Here is a 9,806-nt window from a genome sequence, read left to right on the forward strand (position 1 = left end):
AAGGGCCTTGGAAGTGAGAGGCCCTGGGCCCCAAGCTGCACGGGCTTCACAGTCCAGGTGTGTGTGCGTGTGCGTGTGTGTGTGTGTGTGTGTGTGTGTGCGCACAGCACACAGCTGGGTCTTTCCACCTGAGCCTTCTTCTGCCTGGAATCGCAGACGTAGTACGTAGGATGTATTACTGTGGGGGGGGGTATCTGCCTCCTGACCCAGCGCCGGCTCTCGTCCCCGAATCGAGGACTGCTCCTTGCCAACCGTTTCCCAGAATTGGGAATGCCGAATCAGAAGGGTGTTGGACACAAACAGGACAGAAAGGCAGAAAGGAAGAGAGGAGGGCCTGCCCAGAGAAGCCAAGTCTGTCTATACGAAAAGAATAGTGATTCGGTAGACGGGAGAGAGACTATAACTCAACAGGCAGCGAGTCTGAAAAAGCCTGGAGCTTTACAAAAAAAATTTTTTTAATGTTTATTTATTTTTGAGAGAGAGAGAGAGAGAGACAGAGTGTGAGCGGGGCAGGGACAGAGAGAGAGAGAGAGGGAGACACAGAATCGGAAGCAGGGTCCAGGCTCCCACCTGTCGGCACTCTGTCTCCTCTCTCTCTCTCTCTCAAAAATAAATAAACATTAAAAAAAATTTGAAAGGGGAACTGTTAACTTGTAGAGGATGGATAAGTTGCCAGTGATGGTCCAGAAGAGAGGCAAAAGATCCGTGGTCAAAAGAAAAGATAACCTCAGAGTTTCCTTCCCCCCGCCCTTTTTTTTTTTTTTTTTTTTTTTTTGCTTGGTAGGACCCAAGACGATAACCAGTGTTGTAGCTTTTTTCTGGGTCTCTCTCAGCCACTCCTTTTTTTTTTTTTTTAATTTTTTTTTTTCAACGTTTATTTTTGGGACAGAGAGAGACAGAGCATGAACGGGGGAGGGGCAGAGAGAGAGGGAGACACAGAATCGGAAACAGGCTCCAGGCTCCGAGCCATCAGCCCAGAGCCCGACGCGGGGCTCGAACTCACGGACCGCGAGATCGTGACCTGGCTGAAGTCGGACGCCCAACCGACTGCGCCACCCAGGCACCCCTCTCTCAGCCACTTCTGAACCACCTTTGTCATCCTGCAAGTTCCCTCATCCATGAACAAAATTACTGTGATGGGTTCTCACTGTGTGCTTCTCCGAGAGTTACGGTTCTGACTTTTTGAATATTCTCTACTTGGAAATCAGTGTCCCTTCTCTAGTTTCTTGGGCGGTAAGCTGATTTTATACCCCCTAAGTCATTCCAAAGAAAAAGCACAAACTTAAGGCAGATGACCGTCCTCGTGTAAACTTCCTTTGGCTCCACCTCTTTTGCGGTTCCTGAATTTTTTTAAGAACCCAAGTTGTGGTTTCAAATGCAATCCAAATAACCTTTTCTCTACAAGGCTCCGTCTCGGCTGGTCAGCGCACACAGCGGAATAATCAAAAGGAAACAAGACGTAATTCCAATTCATACTTGCACTTGCGAGGGGCATGAAAAGATCCAGATTGCAACTCACAAGACTCTTCCGAAAAATGCCCTCTGCTTCCCCTGCAATCCTATCAAACCCACCGCTGCCTCAGAGCCCCTCGTTCTCTGCCCATCAGCCTCACTCAACGGCTTATGATAGGAATGCTTTTGACTGCAAGCAATGGAAAACCCAGCCATAAGAATAGTTACTGTTCGCTTAAACAGGCATATATGGTCATAGGGCCGGCTTAGACACCTGCCAACATCGTCAAGAATCCAGACTGCCCCTTCATACACCCATTGAAGTTTCATCCTCAAGCTGGTTGCCTCATTGTCACAAAGTGGCTACCACAGCCCCAAACATCATGCTCCCGGATGCAGCATCCCCAGCAGGAAAAAGAGGGCAGAGCCCAAGGGCCTTCTCCCCCAAAGCTTCAGTCTTTTTATTCAGGAAGAAAATCACTCCCAGATGCACCCCAGTAGAATTTTTCCTTTCTCCTCATCTAAAAGTGGATCACATAACCACCCCTCGTTACAAAGGAGGCTAGGAAAGCAAGTGTTTGGCAAAGTAGAAAAGAATCATCACGGCTGGCTGCGACCAAACGCGACCCACTCCCTGGGACAAGTCAGGTTCTGCACCCACAGCCTTAGGCCCATCGTTCACCTGTTGATCTATTTCTAATGAACACACGTCGTGGGTACCATTGTCTTCTAATGTACACAGGAGGGATAAAGAAGGTCAGAGAAGTTGAGCGGCCAGTAAGCGGCTGAGCTGAGACTTGGCTCCAGTCACCATGACTTCAAAACCTGCTTTTTTTTTTATTCAACCCCTAATACCCTATTTTTTGTCTTAGCGAGGGGAGGGCATGGAGGGACCGCGGATGGCTGGGCGGTTGCTGATGCATCAGGCTGGCTGCATTGCCAAGACCCTCGGGAACCTCGCCTGGGCACCTGGGGGTCTCCCTCTCGTTCGGCCTGGGTCCCCAGCTCCACGTTCCCTGCCTTCCTCGGAGGCTGTCACGCATGCCTCTTGCTGTTTGAAGGAGGGAGACTCCGTTCCGTCCGTTCCATGAGTCAGAGGGTCCATAGCTCGCCCTGAGCATCAGAGGCGGGGCGGACCCTCAGAGATGCTCTTGTCCGCAGGGCCAGCAGGGATGGACGGCGTGCGTCTGTCTACGTCAGGAGGGGAAGGGAGATGTCAGAATCACTCCGGGTCCCGTTGGGGCTGAGTTCTGATGGTCCTGATGGGGCTGTACTTTGGGAGCCCCGGTCACCGTCAGGGCAGGCAAAATGTGCCGGGGACACGGCTAGGCTCTGGGGGTGCGTCCCTCTGTTCCACCAGCCCAGGAAGAGAGGCCCGCGCACCAGCTTTGGAGATCCGGGTTTGAGGATCCACTCCTCACCAATCGAATGACCGTGGGCAAACCCTTCCCCATCCTGAGCCTGTCGGATGGGGAGGATCACAGCGGAACTGCCTCATCAGGAAGCTGCAGGATTGAAGAAATGGGTACGTGAAGAGCTGTCTGCTGCATAAGCTATGCCATTCAGAAATTTACCACCGTCACCACCGCGGCTAAATGCTTCCTGCGGTTGGTCTTAGGTTAGACGAATCAATCACCCAAAGCTTTTCCTCCCCTGCCCCTGCCTTCTCTCCCTTCTGTGCTCTGAATCTGCTCTTCCAGCTGTGGGCGGTGGTATTTGTCTCTCCTGGGAGGATGTGTGGCCATGGCCAGCACAACAGCCCAGATGCTAGAATCCTCCAGAATCTTCCAGAATCCCAGCCCCCCAGCTCACTTGTGGGTGGACCTTGGGCAAGATGCTTTCCTTCTCCACACACCTCGATGTTCTTTCCTCCTAAGAGGGCAGGATGTTTGCCGGAGGGGTGATTTGGAGAATGGACCGTGGTCACGCCTGAGAGCCCCTCCCAGCGCCCACATGTCACTGGGTCTCCATGAAGGTCCATCTTCTCCCCTCCTGGGAGCTCCTTCTCCCCCGTTCCACCACAGGTGAGATTGGGTCCAACCATCTCTGTGAGACACGACCGAGGGGCTGACAAAATGAACAAGCAGGTCTGGGAGAGGACACTGGGGTGGTGAGATTCTTGTTTATTTTAAAGTGTGTTTATTTATTTTGAGAGAGTGAGCGGGCGAGGGGCAGAGAGAGGGGGAGAGAGAGAATCCCAAGCAGCCTCCTCACTGTTCGCGCAGAGCCCCGTTCGGAACTCGAACTCACAAACCGTGAGTTCGTGAGCCGAAATCAAGAGTTGGACGCTTAACTGACCGAGCCCCCTCCCCCCCCCCCCCCCCGCGCCCTGGTCAGTTTTTAATAAACAGAGGCAGAGGGGAGCTGCACACAGGAGGCCAGAGGGGAAGGACATGACGTTGAGGGAGTTACTTCCCGAAGTTGTCAACTCACCAGGAAGTAGCTGTTTCCCTGAGGTTCCTGGCATTCTGCAGGCCTGGTCTGGGGGACCGGGATGTGGGGCGGAGCCGGGGGAGAGCGGGGGCTTGTCTTCTGCACCCCACCCGAGGGACGTGTCCTGGAACCTGCTGAGTGGGCGGATCGGGCTCAGGAGGAAGGGAGGAGAGAGTGATGGCAGGATGCGGGTTCCTCGCGGTCCTCGGGGCCGTCTACCCCAAAGTTCTGCCCTCCCCCCCCCGTGGAATCACCCACCTGCCGGCCCAGGGACGGTCGCCTCACCACCCGAGCCCGTCTGGTGTTTATTCTGTACCCTCCACTCTGGCCCACCCTGACCCCTCACGAGGCTGGACGCAGCAATTGCTTGTTGGATGATTCTGTGTGTTTTTTTGGCCCAAGACACTTTTTACACAGGTGTTAACATGCTGGTGAGAAATTCTCGGAAGGAGGACCAATTTTTGTTCGTCCTGCCACATCGCCCCCAAGAATCTTACAGGCATCTGGAGCTGTGTCGTCCCACATGGTAACCTGTTTAAATGTAAACAGAAGTGAAATTAAATTTAAAATTCTCTCCCTAGGGGTGCCTGGGTGGCTCAGTCGGTTGAGCGTCTGACTTTGGCTCATAAGATTTCTCGGTTCGTGAGTTCGAGCCCCACGTCGGGCTTTGCATTGATAGTGTGGAGCCTGCTTGGGATTCTCTCTCTCCCCCCCCCCCCAAAATAAACGAATATTAAAAAAAATTTTTTTTAAATTCTCTTCCTAGCCACACTGGCCACATCAAAGTCACTCCGTGGCCACAAGTGACGAGCGGCTGCTGAACTGGATGGTGTAGACATGTCCCTGATCACAGAAGGTTCTCTTGGGCAGCACTGGACTTGAGGAAAGCCTTGGGTTTTTTTTTTTTAATTCTATGTTTTATTGGTGTTTTTTCATAACACAAGTAACAACTCCTTGTCATAAAGCACTTACAACATACAGAATACCACGAAGGCGCAAAGAGGGACCCACGCGGCTGTCTGCTCAGCGACATACTGAATCACTGAGCCACCTTCCTGATGCGCGTTCTGTCGCTCAGTCCCTGAACGTCCCCAAGGAGGGGCAAGGAAGGGGAGGAAGAAATGAACAGGCAACACTTGAAAACTCCTGCTCCGTTTGAGGAATTTGGGGTTGTTGTTGGTTTTTTTTTTTTTAACATTTATTTATTTTTGAGAGACTGAGAGGCAGACCATGAACGGGGGAGGGGCAGAGGGAGAGGGAGACACAGAATCCGAAGCAGGTTCCAGGCTCTGAGCTGTCAGCACAGAGCCCGACGCGGGGCTCGAACCCACAGACCAGGAGATCATGGCCTGAGCCAAAGTCGGATGCTCCACTGACTGAGCCACCCAGGCCCCCACCCCTCCATTTGAGGGATTTTGTAAAAGGCAGCCAGCTCACAGGCAGCCCGGGGAATGTAGTTCCCAGGGGTGGACATGGGGACACGGGGACAGTCACCGATGGCCTGTGCTGTCGACTGAAGTGTCCCCCCCCCCCACAATTCATACGAGGCCCTAACCCCAATGTGACTGTCTTAGGTGGTAATTAAGATCAAATGAGGTCATGAGCAGGGGTCCTAATCCAGGAAGACCAGTGGTCTCGGTAAGAGGGGACAGACGGTTCTCTGTTCCCACTCTTCTGTCTGCAAGCCGGGGAGAACCCTCGCCAGACCCCACGACGCCGGCACCCAGACTGTCTCAGGCTCCCAGCCTCCAGAAGGGCCCAGAGGTATGCATTTCTGTTGTGTGAAGCTCCCCTCGTTCTGTGGTTCTGTGGTCTGTGTGGTCTTGTGACGGCGGCCCAGGCTCGCCAAGACATTCTGCAGTTCTGGAAACACATCTCCACAAACTGGCCGTGCTGAACCAGAGACGTCCCCTCCATAATCCCCAGGACTTGTGGGTGTAGCTGTTGCTTGACATGGCGGGAGGGCTCTGCAGATGGGACTCAGTGAACGACGATGAGGTCGTCCGGGTGGGGCCTAACGGTGATCGCCGGGGTCTTCGTGAGAAGAACAGGGGGCTGGAGGGCCAGTGCCAGAGCAGAGGTCAGCGCTGCCTCTGAGGACAGAGGAAGGGGCCCCAGCAGCCCCTCGAAGCTGGGAAAGGCAAGGAGAGTGGAGCCTCCAGAAGCAAGGCAGACCCACCAACACCTTGGTTCCTGGCCAGTGAGAGCCATTTCAGACTTCTGACCTCCGGAACTGTAAGGCCGTAAGTCTGTGCTGTTTCAAGCTGCTAAGTGTGGGTGATGGGTTACAGCACCGTAGGAAGCGCCCGCCCCGGGAAGTCCGTGATGGGCAGGTGCACGCACCTCACTGAGCGTGGTCCTTTCCGGCCAGGCCGTTCGTCTCCGTGTTTCACGCTCATTTGCTCAGTGAACAGACAGCTCAGTGTCTGGTCCTCCCGGCGCGCCTGGCGGCGGGGGTGGCCGAGTGGCTAAGAGGGCAGACTTGAAAGGCAGGCAGTCCCGGGTGTCCCCAGCGGCCAGCTGTGTGGCCTCGAACAAGCTACTTGCCCTCTCTGGGGCTTAGCCTTTCCTGCCCCCCACGCGGCTGTGAGGGCCGGCGTTCTCTCCTCGGCGAGTGTTCCTTGATCGCCTGTCCCGCGCCAAGCTCCCGGGTGCTGGGGAGACTATGACAATTCCAGGAGCCAAGCTCCTGACCTTTGTGGAGCCCACGCTCCGGCGGGTTCAGGGGTAGAATGTCGTACCGGACCAGGTACGCAGCAGGCGTGGGGGCGATGTTGCCCACGACTTCCTCCCGGAAGGGATCACGGAGGGTTCGGTGTCTCACCCCAGTTGACGTGAGTGGGTGCAGGCCGGACCTGGAATCCGGGTTTCATGCCCCAGGCCGGGGAGTGGGCCGGGGTACAGTGCCGCAGGAAGGACTTTGTCCCCGCGTCTCGCGCAGTTCAGCTTCTAGGCTCTGTTCCTTTCGAAGGCACTAAAGTGCGGACAATCCCCGAAGGGTGTTGGGCTCTGAGAGCCCTGCTGGGGGCTGTGTGGCCGGCAAGACCTTGGAGGCCCGTGGGCCTCTTTCCCCAACTCAGCCTGGGGTTCCCAGGAAATGGCCTGCCGATGCTACCCTCCCTCCCCACGGGCCGCATTGCCAGGCCTCGGGACTTTTGGGAAATCACTGGAAATATTCCAGGAACAAGAGGAAGCCTTGCGTCTCCCAGGCCCCCGATGGGCCTGGCTCCCAGCAGCAGAGAGGCAAGAAGCCAAAAGCCTGGGGTCATCCTCAGGACCAGAGGCTTTGTGGGGAAACAGGGCGATCCACGGGGGGCCAAGGGCCAAAGCTGGGCCTTACGTGTGTTTGCTTTGGCCAACTCCGTTCGTGAAGTCAGAAAAGAAAGGACATTGACCCTCAGTGTCTAGCTTCCTTTGAAGACGGAATGGGGATGGGATGGGACCTTTCTCCCTGGAGCTGCCCTCCAGGCCCCCAGGCCCCAAGGTCCCCGGGGGACTCTTCCCTCCTTTATGTGCGGTCGGCTTTGGTTCTCCTTCCCAATTGTTTTGCCTCCGGGGACGTCTGCCAGAGTCTGGAGATTTTCAGTCTTTACAGATGGAGGCGCTGGGGCCGCTACTGGCAACCAGGGGGCTGAGGCGGGGACCCCGCAAGGTCCAAGGTGGCCCCACAGCAGAGAGAGATCCCGCTCCAGGGCCCGAGATGCCACAGGCAAACCCTGAGGGAAGGAGACCGGTCTTTCTTTGCATTCCCCCAAAAGCAGAGCCTGAGGCCAGGCTCGGGTCCGGATTGTTTTGTAAAGGTCATCTCAGAAGCAGAGAGGAGTGAACGACTGAGGCGAAAGAAAAGAGAGCAAAGACAAGGGTCGTTGCCCAGCTGGGTCTGCTGTCTGCACGGCTCCGGCCAACTGGGACCCTCGGGGCCAGAGAAACGTGCTCAGAGCCCGCCACGCGGGAGCAAAGCACACAGGCATTGACCACCAGCTCCTCTCCGCGGGTCGCATCGGGGCTTCACCGGCTCCCCGTGAACCGGGAGCCTAGCAGCGGGTGGCCTTGATCACAGAGGACCCCACTCCCTGGCCACCTGCCCTGCCAGCATGAAAACCCCCTGTGGCCCACGGCACTCCAGCCTGGGACATCATGGCCACGTCCGGGAAGAGATGATGAACGCAGCGCCCCCCACCCCGCCCCCAACCTCCCCCAACCTCACCTCTGCTTTTCCATGAACTCGGCCACTACCCCGTGCCCTCCTCCCTCCTGCCAAATCCTAACTCAGAAACCCACTGTACTTGAATCTTCCAACCAAGCAAAGGCATGTGAAAGGGAAGAAGGCATCGCGGCCCTGGCCTCCCATACTGGGGGGCCCTCGGGTGCGTGGCCCCGGGAACTCGCCGAGCTTCTTTAACTGCAAAATTCGGCCTTTGCTGACCTTGAGTCCAAGCCGGTAAAGAGCACGCCATTCCACAAACTGATCTCTCAAGCGCAGACAAGGGAGAACAATGTTCCGAAGGCTGGACGACCTCACGACTCTCTGTTGAGAGGAATCCAGAGGTTCTCACGGTCTGCCTGTGCTCCCCCTCCGCCTCCTGGCCTGGCAGTGATAGGGAGGAGCCATGCTTCCTGGGTCAGAGGGACCCTGGTCCCCAGGGACGCCGGGGGCAGGCCATCTTGCTGGTGGACCAGGAAGGCGTTTCAGCACATCACCCACAAGGCAGGGCCCCCAGCATCCTGGAGCCTCGAGGAGCCGAGAACCAGTGCAGGGAGGCCGAAGGAAGAGGCCTCTCAGCCCACAAAGGCCAGCCCGCTCTTTACTAGGAAATACCATCCAAGCCCTGTCCCCACGGCCCCCTCGTTCCACCGCTCCCCCAAGGTCATCTGTGACAGAATTAAAAAGGAGCCCAGTGCTGAGGCGATCCGACTCATAAATGTGTGGAGACAACGAGACAGCCATTTGGAAAGAAGATAAAATTAATCCATTTCTCATCCCGAAGACCAGAGTAACTCCACGTGGGTCAGAGATCCACAGGAAACAGTGAAACCGTACAAGCCTTAGAAGGAGGCGTGGGTGGAGGGGAAGACTTCGACTATGAGGAAAAACCCAGACTGGCAGTTTCGTACAAATTTAACAAGATTTTTATTAACTTAAGAAAAACCTGTTGCATGGCAGAAGGCACCATATGCAAAATCCAAGGACAAAGGGAAAACTGCCAGGAAATCTCTGCAGCATCTATCAGAGATAAAAGATTAATATTGTTTAAAATACATAGAACAGGGGCGCCTGGGTGGCGCAGTCGGTTAAGCGTCCGACGTTGGCTCAGGTCACGATCTCGCGGTCCGTGGGTTCGAGCCCCGCGTCGGACTCTGTGCTGACAGCTCAGAGCCTGGAGCCTGTTTCCGATTCTGTGTCTCCCTCTCTCTCTGCCCCTCCCCCGTTCATGCTCTGTCTCTCTCTGTCTCAAAAAGAAATAAACATTAAAAAAAATTTAAAAAAATAAAATAAAATAAAATACATAGAACAAAAAACAAAAACAAAAACAAAGAAACAAGCACACAAAAACAAGGAAAACAGACCAAAAATCGTCTAGGAAAATGACCACAAGACATGAACAGCTTTATATCTTCACAAAGATATAAAATGGCATTTTAGTAAATGAAAGGAGACAAGTAAGGGAAAGGCCAACGTCGGCTTCACTGAGGCACCGTGGCTCACCCACCAGAATGGCCAAGGTCAAAACCTCGACCCCAGGCTCCATTGGCAAGACTGGGAAGGGCCCTCACTCGCCTTGCTGGTGGGAGGTGCAGGCGTTTATCGAGGGAAATTTAGGCAAAATATCACACAAAACGATGTATGCACCGACCTCCAAACCAGCCATCTCGCTTCCAGAATTTACCCCAAAGATGCACTTCCCACGATGTGGAAACGC

At 55.0% G+C, this 9,806-nt stretch overlaps 1 long non-coding RNA gene and 1 other non-coding gene across 2 annotated transcripts; one reads left to right on the forward strand and one right to left on the reverse strand.

The window, feature by feature from the left end:
- Nucleotides 1–4,248: 4,248 nt before the first annotated feature.
- Nucleotides 4,249–8,639, reverse strand: LOC123579612. The gene is made up of 2 exons (XR_006702846.1): nt 8,312–8,639; nt 4,249–4,416 (listed from the first exon to the last, which is right to left on the reverse strand). It is a non-coding gene; the product is annotated as an uncharacterized LOC123579612 (long non-coding RNA).
- On the forward strand, nt 4,471–4,552 carry TRNAQ-UUG. Its single transcript has one exon. It is a non-coding gene; the product is annotated as a tRNA-Gln (tRNA).
- Nucleotides 8,640–9,806: the final 1,167 nt, after the last annotated feature.

Source organism: Leopardus geoffroyi, chromosome A3, assembly GCF_018350155.1.
Source record: "Leopardus geoffroyi isolate Oge1 chromosome A3, O.geoffroyi_Oge1_pat1.0, whole genome shotgun sequence".
Taxonomy (NCBI): Eukaryota; Metazoa; Chordata; class Mammalia; order Carnivora; family Felidae; genus Leopardus; species Leopardus geoffroyi.